The following is a 22,369-nucleotide window of genomic DNA, read 5'->3' as shown; positions in this document are numbered from 1 at the left end:
ACCAGGAACATGCTGGGAACTAACATATCAGCACAAGCAGGAGAATGAGGGGCTTTCCATGCACAGAGCAGGGACATGGCAGCTGGGGTTGTCTCTAGAGACAGGTTCTCCATCCCCTCCCAACTCCAGCTGCCCCAAGCATGGGAGGGTGACCACCTTCCCTGCTGCAGTGGCAAAAAAACTCCCTCGGGGAGACACAGGAGAAGACCATGAACAAAACACTCACATCAAGAACTTCCAGCAGCCAGCACTGGGTCTTTTTTGGGGTGTGATGTGCAAGGAGGGGAGCAAAACAGGGAGGCAGTCCTGTAAGGATCCCATTTTCCCTGCAAGATGGGGAGATGCTAGGTGGTGATGACACACCTGTCTGCATTAGTGTATGGCTCGTGAGGGTCAATTTCATAGCAGTAACACAAATGCTACTCAGAAGTGTATTTAGAAATGTTAGTTCTCCCTCTCAGACCTCTTACACGTGAAGCAAATTAGGCTGAGAGTCACACAGCCCAAGCAGCCACAGTAAAAGCGCTTCCTACCTCTTTGCTGTCTTTTAGCTCCTCTAGCTGATGGACCTCTGGTTCCCATGCTGCTCAGGGTTGATGCCATACTAATTGCGTTCCTACTGCTCATCAGCCAAAGTATTTAACTGCTGCTCAGGAGGCAGGTTCAGCTTTGGGAATAGTTCTTTGCTATACTCACTTACTTTTGCTATTTCAAAGCAGACCATCGCCCTTATCCATAAAATCTGTGTCCTGATCCATGTTTCCTTCACTTCCCAGACTCCTGGTTGGTATTTGTGTGTTCAGAGGGAAAGAGACACTAGAAATTTGATAGAGGCAGTGAAGATGCTCACGGTTTCTGCATTTCTGTTGCTTCACTAACAACCATCTCAGTAAACGTAATAATAACTACACTGTGAATACACAAGTGCACTCTCAAGAGCCTTCCACTAATCATTTCTGCTGTCAGGAATACCATTCTAATCCTTTCTACCCCTACAAAGACGCTACACTTGCAAGTCACTTAAAAAAAAAAAAAAAAAAAAAAGAGTTATATCACAGTTTAAACATCTACTTAAAGCAAAAGGAAGGGTGATATGTATAAACAACTCATTTAATGGAAGACCAGCATAAAAAGGTGGCAGGCAAGAAAAAGCAATTGAAAATATTAATTTGCCAGGATAGAAGTCTGGAGATAAATCCTTGAGATGCAGCATCTTATATTCAAGGATGTCTCAAAAAGTGATATGGTTCTAAGAATGTTAAGTATTATTCAAATGGTACAGGAAAGAGCTATACTGTTTAAAACAAGACCATAACACTCTGAGAATCTCTAGCTCCATGTTATTTTTTTCTATCAATGCTTATACTTTTGCATTCAGTTGAGGACACTGCAATGTAGGGACAGTCAGTAGCACCAATCTGAATTGAAATTTTAGGTGAAGCTGTTGATTTGTAATAAAACTCTAAGTGGACACTCTTACTTAGAATAAGAGTGCCTGCATTTCGTCTTAGCTTACTTTAGTTTAAAAGTTTTTTGTTTGGGGGATAGTTGTTTTAGAGCTGGTCAGAAAATGTCAAAAGAAAACTTTCCAGAGAAAATCCCCACTTCTCATTGGCACAATTTTTTTTAACAAGAATCTACCAAAATATCACAGGTTGTCTATGTTCTGGGGTTTGTTCAGAACACATTCACAATCAGAGTTTATTAGTAGTAATATTTACATAGCTCATACAACTGTTGAAGTTCACCAGTTTCCAGATGACTAGCCAGCACCACTCTGATTCTAACAAATTGTGCTATTCTGTTGCAAACACTCCTGCGCTGCATTGATTCGAGTTTGATTTGGATTGAGACATTCCTGATAGAAACTGAACATGTAGTAACACAGTCTTGTTACAGTCGTTTTTCTGATAACAATCACTCCTTCCAGAACCACTAAAGAAAATTAAGTGCTGTAGCAAATGAACCATGCAAAATTATTTTCCCACCACCAGGGATAACTGGAAGCATTTAAAACAGGTTTAAATGGTTCATTGTGTGGGTGCAATGGCACATGGGGCAATTGCTCCAGATGAGAGCTCTATTGTGGCTGTATTATTTATTTTTATTCAAAGATTTGGGGATCCTTTCCTGCCACAGTGGTTAGGTGCCTATTTACGCATTAATGAATTATATATACTCAGAAATACCTACCCACAATGCTTGCAATTATAAACACTGTAATTGTATTAAAATTGGGTAGAAAAATCACAGCAAAACAATAATCAGACAAAACCTAAACCTCAGCGTCCTATCCGCAGCTTAAAATCTTGATAGACTCAATCAGCAGCAGAGAACTTCAGTGACCTGTGTTCACTGGAGCTGTACTAAGCCTGGCATCCCAACTTGGATAGCGACCTTGGAGCTGAACAAAGAGGGACTGCATTGTGTCTTAAATAACAAGAACAGGTCTGGTGAAAGAAGCTTTTTCTTACAACTTCGCAGTGAATTTCACAGATAGGGACCCCCTCTGGGTCTAACATGGTTTTGTGCAGGAAAGTGGGTATCCTCCCATCTGAACTTGATTGCAGGATACAGCTTTTGCTTTATATAAGCTGGATCAACCCATAGGATACCCTTACCTTCTGCTGTCTACATCCCCAAAGGCCTTGGCAGGGATGTTGGGGATACTTTGTTCTGAGAATACTTTGAGCCATTTTACTCATCAAAAATATAGGTTTAAGACACAAGGGATGCTAGATCAACCTCAGAAGCCCTGAGGCACTTCTTTGAGGCAGGTAAAGGCTCCTTTGAGAACATCATAAAGAATACGCTATATTCAAAGGTTTTATCCGTGGCAAACCAATTGAGCAGCTCCAGAACCAACCCGGAAGGCCATGCAGCAGGCAAGTGATGAATTTGGCCTCAAGCCACACAACCACTCTGGCATGACAGGCTGTGCAGAGATGTTACCTACTCCTCTCCTTTTGAACTTGTTCCACGGAGAAGGAAGGCTCTTAAAGATTCATTAATCTATAAAGCCAGCAGAAAAGGCAGGGCAGTGATCAGGAAACTCACCTGGGAGTGAAAAATCCTGGGTAGCTTTAAGGTCCTTGGAGGGCAAAATGTTTAACAGCAGTCCTTAAACAACTCCATCCAAAGCTATCCAGGGTCTCTGGGTTTATGAAATATTTATTAATGCAAACGCTGTCAAAACATGATGATGAAAATGAACACTAACTAAATAATTCAACACATATATTTTCTTGCTAATTAAAGATTATAATCAAAAGTTGTAATGATTTTTGCAATCATGATTTAAGTGTGTGGAAGGAAAAAGAACTCGCAAAGGGATTTTATTAGAACCAGTTCTGGGGTGTTGAAACAAGGTTGAAAGAAACAGAACATAAACAACTGTTAATTAACCAAGCATGCTGATAGCTCAGTATCTGCATTTTCATAAAATTCCAGGCAACTCTGTCATGCCCTGTGCAAGATCTCTCTTATACACAGTGCCCCCCAGTAAATTTTGTCTTGCTTGATGAATCTCCTAGGCTGGGTGAGGATCTGATCATAAATCAAGATGTTCAAGGCAAGTGATTTTTTTCCACAGCAATCCAGTTTATCATCAATAAAAGATTCGATTGTCTGAAGTGGGTGTCTAGCTACAAAAGAAAAGCACTTCTCTTTTGTTTTAGTTAGACACACCATCACCCTACAAAATAGACTTGGAAGGGAAGAGCAAGGTCAGAAGAAGCCCGATAAGAAAAGGAATGTCTCCTTATCTTTGTCAGGTTTTGTTCAGTGTGACTGTTCAGCACAGTGGCCACAAAAAAACACAACGGGTAGTTAACATTCTCAGTAATTCAACCCTTGATTTCCTCCCAGGATATAACATGTCAACAGCCTCAAGAAGTATCTGTTGGTACCAGGTATACTTGACTAAATCCAGTATGCTTCAGGGAAGGAAGTAGACCATGCTCTCTTTTGTGGATCTATAAACTAATCTGTTCTGAAAGGTACCACTGCAATTCCCTTCACCTCAACATATGTCAAATGGATCTTGATGCACTTTACGGATTGTGATACTTAGTGATTTTAAGGTTAAAAAAAGAGAATGAAAAATATTTTATCTATTTATACCTCTATGCTTCATGCAAGGTAAAGATGTCCATGTAGGAGAGAAAGAGAACATCAGCTCACATTTATAGGGGCAAATCAGAAGTCCCCTGAGGAATCCCAATTCCTTTTCTTTCGTGATTTCTTAATCTACCCATGTCCCCACTTGTCCTCGAATGCTGTCTGGCAATACACAGAACTCCTTACATGTAGAGATAACCACTGAAGGGCAACTACTGTCTGCAAATGACAGAGTTCTCCAAAACTCTTGTATCTACAGGTGAGAGGGAATTATACCCTTCCAGAACACAGCTACCCAAGTTATCCTTGGAGCACAATCCCAAACAGTGCCATCTGTACTTGTTAACATCTTGCATCTTTGGACCTGAGGGTGTAAGTCCCTTTGTCCCTATACAGTTGCACCAGCCTCCATACTCAACAGTAAAGTTGCATGCACACAGACACCCAAACCCTTCAATTAAGCTATTCTCAGAAAACTTGTTTTCCTCAGTTCCCCTCTGAAACTCTTTCTAAAGAATCTGAAAACCACTTCTTGGTTTAAGTGAGTATTTTGAGCAACGCTTACTCAGACTTAGCTGGATTATGCCTTTTAAATTAAGGTTGAAGATGGTGTCACCCCAAAAGTCAATTGAGGCAGGCAACAAGCTCCGAACAGACTTCTAACCAGAACTGTTTGGCAAAAAACAACTACAAACAGAGCCTATCCAAAATTATTCAGCACTCCTGACAACATTATAAAACACAGATTTGGATACCGGTTATGAGTCCAATTCCTACACAACAGACTCAAACTCAAGGGGATCAGATCCCAAAACTCCGGACTGATGATTCAAAATATATGTTTTGCCACTCTGTGTCAAAGTGAGGACTCTCAAGGGCACCCAGATCACTTACCAGGTCAGCAAGGTGTCCCTATCCCTGAGGAACACACTTTAGATGGCCCACCTAAGCAAGAAAACCTTCAGCTGCAGACCCACCACTCCACGAGAGACCAACTCCATGAGGTTCTTCATTTATACCTACTTGAGTCTGAGCTGTGATCATTTATGGTAGTGGTCCAGAAATTTCTCTGAAATGAGGCATCTCATTGGTCAAAGGCTCTGTCTGTCAAGGGAAGGGGCGTGTACATGACCATAGTGGTCCACCAGCCTAGATGTTTCTCTTGCTTTTGGGGCTGGGGGTGCATCTGCCACGGATGGCAATACCATGACTCCGCAGACAAAAAAGAAAAGTGCCACACAGAGAAAAAGAAAAAACCAAAGCTGGTTGGCTTGTTCTGAGTCATTACCACTGTTTGGTACTGTTCTGTATACTAATTTTTCCTACTGTTCACAAGTAGAGGTATTTTAAAGAGTATTTAAGGTCAGTTTATAAAGAATTTATATACAATTTGATACTTTTCTTTTTTCTTTACATAAAATATTAATGGAAGTAAATCTAAAAATTCATCTTGTCAGAGAGAATATGGGAAAGAATAGCAAAGATCTTCTCTGCTTTCTTGCTAGGCTTGTGTTTGCCTAAAAAAAAAAGAAAAAATGTTTTACTTCATGAAAATTATGATTTACTCTTCTGCAAAAGTATTTCCTTCTTATTCATCCAAGATGAACTGCAATTGAAATGCTAAGAAAGGTGGAAGAAGAAAGAATTTAAATGGGCAGAATGTAAATAACTTTGGACTATAGAAAGAATACTTCAGTGTATGTTTTAAGCTTACTCATCTATTAGTTTTTTAGAGCCAGATTATATCAAATAGGAGGTTTTCTTATTGCAAATCTACAAAGCAGCATGCATTACATCAGTCAGATATTTTTGAGGCGTTTGAATATCTTGATCCCTATAATGTAAAAATGCAGCTGACCTGAATGCGATAGAGACTGACTTCCCTATTGCAATAAACTGGTATATTCATCTCTCTCTCTGCAAAATGAATGCAAATCACTGCTGATCTGAGAAAACAGATTTTCAGAATGTTTTAGAAGAAAAATTGGTCTGGAAGGAATCTAAATGTGTCATCTCATCCTTCTTTCTACCTTAAGACAAGATCAACTCTACCTGAATTATTCCTTGCTGATCTTTGTCCTACTTAAAAACGTTCTTAGTAAAATTCCAGTGGTGGAGTCTGTCAGGACTGGCAAAATGGCAAAAGAAAAAAAGGCAAAAAGATTGGGAAAGTTTACCAATTTTCATTATGGCTTAATTGTTTTGAAATGTTAATAATTGCATAGCCTATAATCTTACTGGAAAATATGCACCTGGGGAATTGCTAGAGAAAGGCTTTTTCTCTGGGCTGTTTCAGAGGTTTGGTACTTGCTGTGATAGTCATCTTGTAAGAACAGGACAGGCATCCTTCCCAGGAATCATACCTTCTGGTTACTGCAGCTCTTTTCCATTTGATCATTAGATGAAGACAGCAGAATCAGATGTAGAATTCTGCTTGACACTTGCTTTGTGTAAGCGAGGTCTTCACCATTGAGTCCAACCCACTTTTTGTAAACAGACATTGTGTTTTCCTTTTATGAAATCCCCTGCATCTTCATTCTCTCCTCAACTATAGTCTCCATTCCAAATTGCTCTTGACCCTAAATCACCTGAATGTGAATATTTCCTCCTCCTGAATGGCAAGTGCTTCAGCAGTTTATGGAACTTGGGTTGAATTCAAGGACTCCAAAAAGCAGAGAGAGATCAGTGTCTTACTGAAGGTTCAAATCTGAAGACCACTGTTTGGAGGACCGTTCAGTCTCATGGTGTTGAAGTGCTGAAACCTGGAGTGTCTAGAAATGCATCAGCCTTTCAACCCTCCTACAACTCCAGGTGCCTATATGTCACACTTATGTTGAACACAACAATTTGTACAAGAGGTCACCACACCGCAGGAAGGAGGAACAGCTTCTAATTTACATCATTCTCCTTGTTTTGCACTGACTTCCTTCTTGGCTTCATGCAAGGCAGCAGCGAACAGAGTTTGTATTCTGATTGAAGTATGACCAGCTTATCTTGCTTGGCTGGACAGAAAAGTTCAGTCTGAACGCATAGTTGAAGTCAATTAAGCAGCAAACTCTACAAACACAGCATTATTGATAGAAATGCATATTTCCTCAGAAGGCAGCTGTTACTGCCCACTGCTACAAGCAACACTTAACCAGCCAAAAAGCCTAGTGAGGAGGTTTAGAAAGTCCAATTCCTCTGCACAGGTATAACTCTCCAATACTCAGTGGAGACACTTACATTGGCCATCAACATGAACACACACAAACACACATACAAAAGAGAGCAAACAGATTTCGCTGTTTACCTGCACACAGTGAAAAAGGTACCTGAAGGGAATGGCTTGTCCTCCTGCGGCATGACCACAATATGGGGCAGAGGAATCAACTCCTTCTTATAAAAGGCAAACCTGAGGCTTTTGGGACCAGTGAAAACATTCTTGATGATCTTTTAACAAAAGCAGATGAAGAATAAATAAGTTGAAACGCTGGTGTCTTGAAAGGTTCTCAGGCAGCAGCCCCTGCTGCTTAGCCTCATGCTATGCCATTAATACAGAAAGCCTGAAACATACCCCATGGCACACCACTAGCAGAATGCAGCTTCTCAGCAGCGGGCCTATGCAACCAAGGATCAGCACTGTGATTTTTGGGGAGATAACAAACATCATCAGCCCATCAGGAGTCCCTTTTTGAAGGGGGGGAGAGCAGCAGGGGCTGCAGGCTGCAGCTAGACTGGCATCGGAAAGCACAAGCCATCAGCTGCGGGCATCTGCTGTCTGTTGGTGGGCTGATGAACCAACAATGTGGTTTTCTGTATCTCACAGCCAGTGAAACCAGTGGGTTTGAGAGCAGACCTGAACGTCCCTGCATGAGGCACACAGGATGACCTTGGTTTGATTTAATTTTTTGAGCTATCCTGCACACAAGCAAAAAGTCTTAAATCCACTTTGACTCTCGGCCACACACAGTTCTTGCATATTTCAGGACTGCATTTCTGAGTGCTGGGAAATAAAAAAAAATACTTGGCTTACAGAACAATAACACAGTCACCATTCAGTGGTAAATCATTACAAGAGGCTGACATGACCCTGGTTCACTGGGTCTGAACAGGGCATTAAACATTTCTGTAAACTGCTCACTTGAATTAACAAAAGAAAGTGAGAATGTGGAGGCTGACGTTAACAACAGCTGAAATCTTTCTTAGGTGTATGGACTCAGACACACAATTATCAAGGCACTTAGCTCCTATTAAATCTCTGGGATATAAGTGTTGTGGACCTGATCTGTAGGGTCGTGACAGCATGTCTGACGTGTATTCTTACACCTTTCCGTGTGAAACCTGAAAGCCATGAATGGTAATAAAAGGTGCCACTGCAGTGTAAAACAATAGTAAAGAAAAGAGATGGACCCTGAGGCAATTGCCCCTCCAAATGATTGCTCATTTGAAGTATATCTTGACAAAGAAGAGTTCCCTCATTCCCCACATAGAAACCACAGGTCAGACCTTATTTTAGAAGGTGAATTAGAGCTTGTTTTAAAAGGTGAGTTCTGATGTGTCTTTATTTCCCAAAGCATGAGAAAACACAGGTTTGCAAACACTATCATATTGATTCCCTAAGCAGAGACAGCTCTCAAAAGCTCAAGGTCTGGTTCCTGAAAGCACGATGTGGTTGATCTCCTTGAATGTGAGCCAAGACAGAAATCTAAACCACCACTGAGAACAGAAATTGCTTTAGTGGAATTAGAAATGTTAGGAGAACCTTTTCCGGTTCTCAAGATACATGGTGTGGAACCGAGGACAGAATAGAAAATGAAAAGCACAGAAATTCCTGCGTGCATGATGCCACTGAAGGAGGGTGCTCATCTTCTGGATAATATTCTACATTGTTCACTGAATAACACAAAAGTGGAAGATCCTAGTACCTGTACAGGGTAGCAGAGGAAAGCAGTGGCATCAATCTCCCCTGATATTTAATTGCACAGCAGCAAGGACCAGCTCAGTAGGACAGTTCCAAAACCAGTGCAGCTCCAAAGACTTATCCTTATATAGAGGCCATTTACCTCTTTAGTATCACACCCTTGGAGATAGCAAATATTTGATTCTTTTTTCATTTAAACCTCTTTCAGGGGAGGTATTGCAAACTCCTATAGACACTGTGTTTACTGACAAACTATATTTGTCATTTTTCAGCCTCTCAAATGTCCAGGAGAGAGTTAAAAACTGGTTTGCTTATAGACATTTTAACATGACAGTGGATAAGAGTGGATAAAGTTCATCTTTCCCACCCCTGCTCATGTCTCATGATCAAAATGGGAATCAACTACATTTATCTCCAGGAAGTTAGGCAAGGTTTTGTAGATGAGAACAGTATCTGGGTCATTCAGATGCTCTCAATGACTGTTGGTGACAGCAAAAATTCGGGAAGAATGTGTGTGCTTGGAGCATGTCCAACAGAGAGAGCTGAATCCATCAGTCTGGTGGTTGTGCTTACAGCCTGCTGGAGCATGACCTGCCCTTTGCAGTGCCACAATAACAGGTTTACTGCAAAACCTCCACCAGGTGAAGGGCAATTACACAATAGCAGAGGGGGGTTGTCATCCTGGTGGCCAATGCAGCTGAATGTTGGGAATCCCAGCACAGCTCAGATCATCACCTCTCAGTGACTGGCATAAACAAAGGCCATTCTAACCCTTGGAGATTGGCTGAATGCAGCCCTGTGATCCAAGGAAGCATTTGCCTATCCTTTTGCAATGTGCACATACACACACAGAGACACACACATGAATGCAAACTTACTCTGCTTTCTGTATCCTCATCATCTGCGTGCCAGACTCCAACTTAGGTAATTTAACTGAAAAAAATATTTCATCACCCATTCTGCTTAGAGAAGGGATGACCTGTCCCAGCTCCCAGGGAAGATAATGAAAGATGACACTAACCTGAGCTATGTTGTTCTCAAGAAATTGGGGTGGGAGGGGAGAATGGCAGATGGATTGAGAACCTCATTAACTCCTTCTTCAGCAGTGTACTCCCTCTGAGCAACTTGCAGAGATAAGAACATCCTCAGAAGTTGCTTTTTAAAGTCACTTAAAGGAAGAAGCTGCAAGGAAAAAGCAAGACTGAAAGTGCTGTATTACTCTGAAGGAGCACTACTTAGTTTCGGTTCATTAGTGCTTTTTATTTTGAAGGACTACTAATCTCTTTACAAGTTGGAATACAGTCTGCTCTAGAATCCTTTCACCTGCCAATGAAATGCAGTCATTTAATTTCATTAATCTACTACAAATGAGGCTTCAGGATTGAAAGCAGGAACAACTATTAGCCAGGATGAAAACTGAAGAAATGTAGCTTATGCTGTCATGTACAATTGCAGCTGATCTATCAGAGAAAAAATCCTGACTCTCAAGTGGAATCATATGGCATTAAATGACTGACAAGTGTTTACAACCATTAATTGACATAAAGCAGTGAAAAACTTACGCTCCAGGAAAGGGTGGGAGTGCAGGTGTGTCTCCTGGAAGCTGTTCTCCACTGGCTTCTGCTTACAGATTTCTCTACCAGACTGGTGTCCTGAAACATGATGGAACAGAAAGTCTCCTCCCAGACTTTTTTTCTTATCATCCCCAAAAGTCATCACTTACTTTTTCACCTTACAAGACTCAAGACAGACATCATAATTTCTCTTCTTGATCTTTTATTTGGAACAAGAACTCAGACCCAGGAAGATTGTGTAGTTCAGCAATCATCATGTATTATACAACTTCTGGCAGCAGCAGGACATGTATGTGTTTCAGCTCCCTCTGGCAGGACACAGGATTTCCAAGTCCATGGACTCAGTTCCCTATGTTGATGACTCTTACAGCAAGCCATAGGCACCCATCTGTGGGGCATTACTGTTCTGTGTCCAGAAATTATTAAGACACTGTGGGATCTACCAGACAAAAGAGAGGTTGTTTGCTGAACCATAACAACTTAGGCCGTTTAGCTTCCATCCTGAATTCTTCTTGGAGGCCTGCCAGCATCTCTGTATCACAGTTACTCAAAATGTTTGCACAGAGAAAAAGATACTGGAGTTTGATACACATAGTCTTTGCTTGCGACACAAACTATACATGTTTTGTAAGCAACAAGAGTTTCCTCATGGTGTTTGAATGATTAAACTAAAAGAAGGAGCAGATGTAGCAGATACAAACTTTATATATTTTAGAGCCTAAGACATCCTAGATTCACCCTGCCTCATACACTCAAGTAACTGTGACAAGATCAAAGGGTTTTCTTTTGCTACATCTTGATCCAGGCAATGAGGAGCCTGGAGGATGATGTAGCAGTTACCATTATTCATCGATAGGACATTACTAGTTGCATTGCAGATTGCAGCATCCTTTCAAACAAAGTGAATCAAAAAGCAGAGATTTTCATGCAGTCCCTTCACTCTCACTTTCTACTGCATTGTCCTTGTTACTTTTAACTGGTAGCTCCTGAATTACCTGCCTTTAGGGAACTGAGAGCAATTCCTCTTAAAACAAGAGTGTGACATTGTCCTTATTCTACCCTCCAGCCATGCTTCTGGATTCTGGGATAACTTTGTTGTCCTGATACTTACAGTCAGTTTTGGAAGCAACGCACTTCTCATTTTTGTAAATAAGGATTTTCACAGATCTGAAAAGAGTTGGGCGTTCAAATTCCTTATCAGGCATACTTGCTTGCTTGATCTGTCATCTTGGATATTTAGTTACATACCTCGCACACATACATTGATGCCTTTGCAGTCTTGGTCCAATGATGATCTTCTCTGGTTCTGCTGAATAAGCCTGTTGAGAAAGGCAGCACACAGTGTGACAGAAGCAACTCTCTTCTGGAGGAACATGACGGTGCAGAAAAATAGAGATGGTTACAACTGCGTTAGCAAAAGTGAAAATTTAAACTTGCACTATCTTTCAGGCATTGACCATTTGCACAGTATTGACACCTGAGGGTTATTGCATAGAACATGAAGCTAACTTTGCAACAGACTCGTCACAACACAGATGCAGACAAAAACAAGCTTATCTCCTTTTTCAGAAGCAGAGTCAACTTTCAGAACCAAGACTGAGAGGGTGCTGATCTCTGCAGAGAACAAGGGATTATTTTGGTTGTTGGGTTTTTGTTTGGTGGGTGTTTTTCTTTTGGTTTGTCTGGGGTTTCCTTTTTTGTTTTGTTTGATTTTCTTTTTTAAATGGAAGGGTATCAGGAAAAAGCAAAGTTATGGAGAGATGCAAAATAGGGGCTTGGTGGATGTTTGGCTTTCTCCCACCCACCTTAATCAGACAAGTTTTCTGGGTAGTGCTTTGCTGAGCAAAAACCAACTAAGAAATATTAGACTAATGGGTCTCGTGGTTAGTTAAGTAGTTCACCCAGAGCCTAGTGGTGTGTACAGGCTTATGGTGCCATGTTGGGTTTGGGATTTTTACTTTACACTAGTGTTACACCAAGATTCATTGGCAACTGTCTATACAAGGAATGCAGAGCAACAGTCCCTGTCCCTGGTTCTAGAGCCTCTGGTGGGACTTTGGGAACATAGTTGTTGACGTCTGTGGGAGCCAGATCATGTCCTATGACCTTACCAAGTTTCCTATGCTCCTCATTCTCGCCTCATTTAAAAGCCACTTATGAGACTTCACTCAAACTTTCCAAATAATTTTGCTTTTGAATATAACCAAGCCTGGGAAAATTTCTTTTCATAATGGGAAGTTTTGGAAAGTTGTATGTGTGTGGAAAAATATACAAGAGGGAATAATGCAAGCTGTTATAAACCTTCACTCTAGCATTTCTGTTCGTAACTGTTGCAATGACAAAAACAAAACCAAGGAAATTTTGGAAGGGGATACTTGCAGGTATGAAGGAGGAGCATCACAAGGAAGTCATTCACATTTTTTGTGGGCTGGGGTTTATGTAGCAAGGAATATATGTTTGTTAGAGTGCATGGGGAAATGTTTGACTGGATGTGAGGAGCAGATAGATTTATGTATAGTATATGGCTACCTGGGAATATGAGAAACTGGAGTCAGTGGTATGCAAGGTTTTTTCCATTTCAATGCATCTTGCTTGAATAGGCAGCTGTTAGAATGCTGGGCAACTTATAATACCATTGGTTAGACACCAGGTAAAATTAAGGCCCAACATTTGATCTCCAAACACTAAGATGTTCAGGTTCTTAGGGGTCAACACTTCAACTAACGTAAATAGCCTTGGAGATAACAGTCAGTGTTTCATTTCCACCTGGGGAAATTCAATGGTTACTTGAAGACTCTTTTTTTCATTTATTTTGCTTTTATTTAGGGAGAAGGACCTAATCCTGCTGCAGCATTTAACATAACTCTTTTAAAGTGGCTTCTTGCAGTTTTCAGATTTGCTTGAGATGTAAAAATGTTAAAGAAAACAGTGTAGAATCTTTTATTCTCTTTATCAGCATGAGTAAAAAAAAATCATTAGATTCAGAATTCTAAATGAGAAGATATATCAAGGAGAAAACAGGCTCCTGGTCTAAAGCAAAAGCATGGTTACATTCTTGGAAAGACTGTGAAAAAAACTAAAAGCATTCCACATATACAAATGCTTTAAGGCATTATGAATGGATCTTTAAAGGTTCATCTGTGTTGAATCTAGGCTTTCAATTGCAAACCTGAGGTGGCTTGGATTTCTTTGTTAATGACATTCAAACAAAAATCTTTTTACATTCTCCTAAACTAACATGAATGGAAGAAAAAAAATATTAGATATGTGCGATGGCAAGTACTTTTGACCCTGAAGGTCTCCAGCTCTGTTTTTAAAGAAAATCTAGCCAATACTCTTCTCCAAAAGTGGTGCGATCTATGATGAAGAGAATGACTGGAGCTCCAACAATAGTGTTTTTGTATAAACGGCTGACTTCTTATTGTTACTTTTTTCCTAACTCGGACTTTCTTTTCTACCAGGACCGAATACAGTGAAAGGAACTGAAGTAATTATTCTGACCCTGCAAGCTCTCTTTCCCTAGATTCCCACAGCATCTAGAGGGAAACTCGCACACTGACTGCAGACCCCTGCAACACCAAATGGCCCACAAGTCCTGGGACCACCCCAGACAGCCAGTGCCATCTCCTGCCCCACACAGCTGCAACGGGGATGGGGTGTGGGGAGACAAGCACAAACTCCTGCTCTCACAGTTCTGATGACAGCGGCATGACCCCACTCATAAGCTATCACTGTGGGCCCTGAGTTCTGCTCCATCTGTCCCATCAAAGCTTCTAACTTTTGCCTCTTAAAATAACTAGCATAATACTCTGCCATATTGCAGCAATGTGTAAAAAGTCGGTCCGCTAAAGATTAGAAATAACCAGTTCATCATCTCAACATTTCTCTGATTGTTGCAATCTGCGTACTTCTATCCAGGAGGAAGGGTTTAGAATGAGATTTCCTGGCCGGAGATGCCATGTCACCTGATTTTGGTTGCCAAAGAGTCTTTATTGCTCCAGTCCTGTACTTCATCATAATGTCATAGCCAAAATCAGGTGCTCAGAGATGGGGAAATGAAACATGGTGTCTGTAGGAGGTGATTTTTCTCAAACCTTACTCTGCCTGCAGCTCCTTCTTAGCTTCTAGATCGTATCCACCTAATGGATGGACCTGAAGTGGACCTGATTTGATTCAGAACTAGACTTTGACTTAACACTAATGGTCTAACCGAAGTCTTGCATTGAACCGATAGGAAACAGCTTGAACAATGCAGAGCTTTGGCTGCTGGCCAAAAGCAGAAAACATGAAAGTAAAATAATATTGCTCCGCTTCCAGCTCCCTGAAGCATTCAGAACAGTTAAATGAATAGATGACTTTTCCCGTGGAAGAAGCCAACTAAAGCAATGAATTGGGAGTCTCTATAGAGAGCACTCCCAGAGGGAACTGCAAACCAGAAGCAATTGGCCTTCTGGTTCAGACCCAGGAGCAGTGAAGGAGTTATAGCTGGATTCAATTAAAATGTTTTCTGTTATCTGAATCTGATATTGTCTCTCTCTTTTTGCCACATTCCAGGAGGTCCACTAAATCCCACTGGCCCTGAATCCTTTCTGGAGAATTTGTTCAGCCAGAGGCAGGGTCTAGCAGTAGAAATGGAAGGGAATTGATTTTGTTACCTTTGTCAGTATATTGCAACACAAGCCAAACAGACAAACAAACAAAGTTTAGAGAGTGATATCTCCCAATATTTTGATTATTACTGTAGGCCTTTGGGATATTTGCTGAATGGAATGGATTTATAATGGTTTAGAGGCTTCTTACCACTCTTTTTGTATATTATTTCTTAAAAACTTTAAAATAACTATTCCTTTAAAATGCCTTGAAGAAAATGTCACCTTCTTCTCCTACCAGATGTATAAAAAAATATTCCAGAATTTAACAGTTACTTTATATAATCCTTCTTACACCTTTAACTATAGTTTTTTATATATTTTGTTTAGATTAAAATAAAAAGTTTTTAAATATATATTAATATTGGTGTCTTTAGCTGCATGGAGGTAGAACCTAAAACTAAACAAGCTTTAGCAAACTGAAACTTCTTTTACCTGCCAGATCCTTGGTGCAAGAGTATAAGAAACTAGATATAAATACAGTGATATCTCATCCCCAGAGTTCGGATTGCCACTCTGTGTGGGAATATACACCAGCAAGATGAGTGAACCTGTGCTTTATTCTGTTACCATCCATTTGGAAAGCAAGCATTAATTTAAATTCACTGAGGGTTCCAAGAACTGAAAGGAAGGCAACATCCTTGAAGGGATTTTCTCATATGCACTGCATAGCTCCTTCATCATACCACGAACTGCATGCTCCCTTATATTTGATAAGGTATTATTAGATATGTCTCAGCTACTAAGATACACATATTATAGGCAGTTTGTTTATAGACACTAGTCTCCCACCTCCCATCCTGCCTCTTTCATACAGGCCCAACTTTCCACCCTCTGAAGCCCCTCACCATAGGGAATATCTTAAGTCATATATTGACAAGGAAGCACTGGTTGTATATTTAACATTAGCTATGTAAGAGCACAACTAATGGAGATACCTGGAGATACCAATGACAGATTTCAGGTTTCATCACAGTGATGCACCATTGTAACTTCTGTGATTCCACCTTCAACTTTTTTTCTAGAAAGCCATTGCCTCATCTGTCAAGTACAGGGATTTTGCCTCAGCCTCAAGAGGACTGTGTTATCATTGTTTCTTTTTAACATAAGACATTTTTTAAAATAAAATTAAGGTGTGCTTGGATTACAAGAAACGTAGATTTTCTCTTAAGTATAAACTACAAGTTGAAGTGGAAATTTTCCAAAACTTGAAAAGTACTATTGAAGAAGCTGGGCCAAAAAGTTAGAAAGCTGTCCTTTTTAAGCCATATATTACACAGAAGTTCTAAGCCAAACTTTAAAAACTTTAATACACAAAGAATTGCTTCAAAATAGGGAAATGGCTGCTCTTAAGGTGAAAGTTAATATAATGATTACTGTGATATTACTTCAATGTGTAATAGCCAATCCATATTTATGGTTGGACTAATTAAGGCACTTAAAGAAAATGTCTGATATTAAACAGAAAATAGGAAAGTAAATCAAGGAAAGTGTCTGAGAAAGGGATGTTGAATGATTAACTGGTTTAAGATCGACCCTAAATCCTCCTTATTTTGTCAGCATCGCTATTATTATTTTTTGCACTTCCCATTCAAATTGTCCTAAAGCCATACATTAAGTCTCCTGAGAAGAAGTGCTGCTGGTCTGTTTCAGGGTGGGATGAACAACTCCATGGAGCTGCCATGATGGGGACCCTAGACGACTGGCATTTATTGCTCCGTAAATACTGATGGGATATTAGGTCTTAACTTTGTGAGCCACCTCTGGAAGAATAGCTGTCCCATTCCTTACTGCTCTCACTGAGAGCTGGTCTCAAAGCCCAGCTATAGTTAGAGCAAGCGGGGTCAGAGGTTGAACCTGAGCCCAGATGATTTCACATTCCTCAATAAGGCTATAGGATGAGAAGAGCTCTCCCCTGTTCACTGTATTTCACCTACAAGAAGAGACTGAATTCAGAAAATTCCCTTCAAGGAGCTACACATGCTGAATAGGGTGTGGGCTCCTTCTTAGCCATACATAGACACCTAAGCCAATGGCAGATAATGCTGAGTCCACACTTAACAGTATCTCAAACAGTATATGACAGTTGCTCAATAAGGGTGTTGGTTTGTAAATCTCATTTTTTCCTAACAAACTTTACAGATAATGAGATGTCTAATTCAGGAAGCTAGAAGCACAAGAATAAGGCTAAACGAAGTAATTTATGGGGTCCTACCTACAGATCTCTTCACTGGTTTTACTACCTGGAATGTTCTAGAAACACCAGAAACAATATGTCAGGCTGGCTTTAAGAGCTCTGGAACTCATCCACAAACCCTACCTTTAATCACAGCACTTCTCCATACTGATCCTGAGCTCATTACTGAGCAACAAATCGGTGCTTGACAAAGCCTAGCAACTGGACTTGTAGAAGACCTGTTCAGAGAGAGGTCAAATAGTGGCCTCAAACAGAATCACAATATTTTGGGTTCTTTAATTCCTCCTCCATAAAACTGCACTGTGCAACAGAACTGCATGTCCAAGAAAAAGCTCTCCATGTTGATTTTCCTTTTGAAAAAAGGACTTAATGAGAAAATCAAGTGTCCCTTCACTGGAATTACATCTGAAAATGGAAGCACAGCAAGGCAATTTGCCTCAATAGCTAATTTCTGATGTCTGTAGCTTAGAAGTATCAATACTTTAGCAGCCACTGGTTTAGATAATTGGAAACAAGGATGATTCTTCCACAGAAACGGATGTGAAGGCTGACTCAGCCTGGATTTCCACTCTGTGGGTTCATTTTTTGTGTCAAATGGAAAAAGACTTGAGGACATATTCTCTACCCATAAATCGGAGGAAATAATTAATTATTGAATCCAGCCCAGGAAAAAGATTTGCTGCAAAAGTAAGAAGAGGTAGGGGACTCCATTTAATTTGAGTAAAGGTTGCTAAAAGTTTGTTTAAAAAAGAAAAGCTTAAACTGTTCTAGGCTTTTCAGCCATTAAAAGTTCATTAGCGTTGCCAAGGTAGCCTGAAAACTTACGGGTTCACAGTGTCTTAATTTGGTTATGTCTGCACACTTTTGGCAAGCTATGTTATCTCTTAGTGCCTTGCTCTGTTATCATTTATTACCCATGGAGTGGAAAACATTACACAAGCTGGCAATGTGAGTCCCACAGTGTTGTTTTTCAGAGCATGTATGAACTTTCCCCTCTGATTTTAGTACATGGAAGATCAAATCCTTATACTTCCATAGGACTTTAAGTGAGGCTGAGAAAATCTGTAAACCACAAATTATTTTCATTTATCTTTCTTTCTTAAAATGTAGAAAATTCCCATAACAAAATAAGTCATTACTATTAAAATGGAGGTAATCAGCGACATAACCACTAAGAAAACCACATTCTCAGATCATTGGGTAATACTTTCAAAGTATATAAGTATAAAACGGAAACATTTACTGCTCTTACAATCCTGCCTTTTTGAAGCAGCAGAGCAGAAGCAGACACACTAAGCTAGATAGGAGTTATTCTATTGCAACCGTGAATACCCCTAGGAGAAGAAAATTTTTCTTCCTAATGGTAGCTTTTTTCTTCAGGCTGTGGTTGTGACAATGTCAGCACATCTCCTGCACAGAGGGAGCTCTGGAGAGGCTGGATTCAGCATTTTCCTGTTCTCCAAAGATCAAGGTTGCATTGCTGGGTATTTCAGTGGGCACTTGGAACAGCCTCAGCAAGGAGTAATGAGAACCATCAGTACTGTTCCCCCTGTTCTCCTTTTCTACTATTTTATTATTCCAGCCTACATTACACCATGGTTTTCAGATCTGCAGTTTGGCCTTGGGGACTCTGTCTTGCTGCCTTTAAGTTAATGAAATTTTGCACATTGATAGTTTGCATCTTTGGACCACTGAGCTCTGTAATACACAAACACAGATGTACCCAGAGGGAGGAGGCAGCCAGAGGTCGGTGTCCCCCACACTGGCTCTCCTTGAGGCACCTTGCGCTTGAGGAAGGGGCAGTGCTGATGAATAGTGCCCCTTATCAATAAAGAAGTGACACCCTTGTAGAGGTGTCCCCATATACCTCAGGTGCTAAATACCATCCCAATGCAAAGATGCACAATCAGGCCCACCTTAGGATCAGAGGCCTTTTCTTATCATCCTGGTGGCTCCTTGGTTTTTGTTTTGCTGACATTTCACAGAAGACACCTTGGTTAGAATTGACATTTCAAATGTAAAACAAATGGTGTTGCAAAAGACTCAGAATAGATCACCCTGGAAATACAAGTGACATAAAATTAAATAAGTCATGGCTGAAGAACAGACTGCAGTAAAAAATATTCTCTGCTTTTTTTTTTTTTAATGAGAATTATCTGCAAGAATGTCTGTAGATACATTTTAAATATTTTTAATGATTTCTCATTTGTTTATACATCATTTTCTTTTATACTGCAGTGAAGAGGTGGTGTGTTTTTGCATTAACTATATCACGTTCAAGAAAGATCTAAGAGTTGTAAGAGAATTTGCTTAATAGTTGTAGGTTTGACTCCAACAATTTTTCAACCTGTCTGCATCTGAGTATTTATAAAATATTAGTCACAGTAAGCTGTAGATTTGGTTCATGTGTTTTTGGACCCCGTGTTTTTCTAAATTCAAAACCACTTCAAATTAAGGAAGAAGCTCATGTACTAGTCTTTTAACACTTTAATGTCCCTATAATCCCTGTGATTTGTTAGCTATTACATAAGGAATACACTAGCTATCACATAAGCAATACCTTCACAGAAGCTGAAACAGGAGAAACAAGCCAAAATGTTCAACCAAGCATAATGTTACTACTAACAAGCAGAGTAGATACTCTTCGTAGAGAAACATAACGTCATATATGGCTGCAGGGCCCTGATTTGCTGGCAGTGAGAACAGGTCTTACTGCTTCTGGTATCCCAAAAGCTAGATCTCCAGTCTAAATGAGTATACATTCCATGTTCATTGCATTAACCCAAAAAATATGCAACATGGGCCACATTCCACATGGGAGTTACAAAGTTATGCTGAAGGGAAAATGGCAATATCCAGATTCCCGCTAATATGCTCAATGTTGTTCAAGTCTTGCAAAAGTAGGGTTCACCCTTTTATTTTGCAAGGAGATGCTTAACAAAAATCACACTTTTTGCTGAAAGTTTATATTGGGTGCGTCATTATTGCATCTCTGAAAACCAGCTCTCATTAAGTGAAAGTGAGAATGGACAGATGTCCTAAGAATAGCTTGATTTGAAGTGTAAAGTGAGTTGAAGTACATAGCACGCTATCTTCTAATCAGGAATGAAGGTTTTAATGCAAGGCTTCCTGACAACCTCAGTTTTGCAGTGCTTATATTAATGACTCCATAGACATGTGTATGTTTTGTTAATTTACTGCGCGGGTAAAGGAATGCATGTTCTGGGGATACAAAATAGGATCTGACTACAAGTGCAGCCAAGGCTATCTGCTCTTGTGAAAAATGTTAGATGATCACATCAGAAAACCCCCCTATTTACAAGAATACCTAGCACTCTGGAAATTATTTGTCCCACCAAAAATACAGTTGAGGATCTATTGCCTTGAATATAATGTACAATAACTTGTGCATATACCAAGGCAGCACTTGAACTGTTTATAGCCTGAAGTAACCTCCATTCACCTGAACTCTTAGGGATAGCTCATGTAAAAGGTCCCAGGAGTTCAAGTTCCCTTTGAGCTTGTGTCCTCAGGAGGCAATCAGAGGGGCAGAAAGGACTCACAAACTTGGGAGATGTTCTTCATCTCACTCACCTATAAATATGCCTTATCCTCCCTCTCAATACTTAAAGGTATCTAGAAAGCTGTTGCAAAGACCATAGCCAAAACAGTAACTGATTCATGGTTCTTCCCTCAGCCACACTTAGCAGCAGTGTCAGGTCTCTCGAACTTCCCACAAATTAGGTATGAAAAGAATTGCTCTTCATTATAATACATCTGTGCTAATGGAACAACCAGAAAGGATGGGGCAAATCGGACAGGTGTTGCACCTCAAAGTATTTTCAAGCTCAATTTCCGCCAGGTCAATCTAAGTCCCTTCCAGAAGTCCTCTAAGGATGAAAGGAGCAAGGTACACACCATACGGTCATGCCATTAAAGTAACTCAAGAAAAATCAGTGGCAGGTCCACAATGTTCCTCCTGGTTAACGATTAGTCAGGAGGAGAAGTCTGACTGCAGGGTCTTTGATCTATGAATGTATCTGTAGTAATTGGGGTCATGGTACTTCCTGTAGCTAGTGCATTTTAAAAGGCCAAAGTCAGTAACCCCTGAGTAATTGGGACTGTTACCGAGCAAATGACATGCTTAGAAGCAATGACATTATATCAGTTACATGCGGTGAAATCTAACCAAGCCAATGCACCCTGCCAGTCCCAGATCCACCCCCCAAATGCAGTATTGCTCTTCAACCACTCCAAAAAAGCAAGAGCAACCAGGACAAGGCATACAAGCACCTGTGGCTTCCCTTCAGCTTGTCACTGGGGGACATGCTGCACACCAGAGCAAGGAAATAATCCAGGCTTTAAAAATCAGTCCTCCAAAAGAACAAATCTGTCCCCAAGAACATAGTGTTATATAGAAAATGACCACGCTCTTCTATTAAGAAATTTAATCAAACCAGCCCAGCTATGCACTATCGATATGAAACAGCGTACATTTCCATCTCCAGCTCTGGTTTTCCTCAGTTTTTGCAGAGAGATGAAATGGTGCCAGAGCTACTTTGATAGATGACCAAAAAAAACCTGGAGTCACTTTTTTTTTCCAAGGATTAATTGTTAACTACAGTAAGGAGAAATTGCAGCAGCCAATGATTGTTTTATTCTTACAAGTCCTATTCATAGTGAAGATAATATTGTATGGATTTAACTTGTACAATAATAGACACATACTGTCTCAAAGGATTCCAATGCACTTTGGAAATAGTACAATATTGGCGCAGCTGTGGGCCAAACCATGCTCCTTTTGCACCTGCACAGTAGTCACCATGCCTTTACATCACTGTTCAGATACAGCTATGTCAGAAAATGGTTTGGAGCACTGGCAAATCCACAGGGCAGCGCTTCCTACAGAGGATTATTGCTCTGGGAC

Source organism: Streptopelia decaocto (genome assembly GCF_964273445.1).
Source record: "Streptopelia decaocto genome assembly, chromosome: 5".
NCBI classification, from domain to species: Eukaryota; Metazoa; Chordata; class Aves; order Columbiformes; family Columbidae; genus Streptopelia; species Streptopelia decaocto.
The sequence above is the reverse complement of the archived record's forward strand: the minus strand, read 5'-3'. Positions refer to the sequence as shown.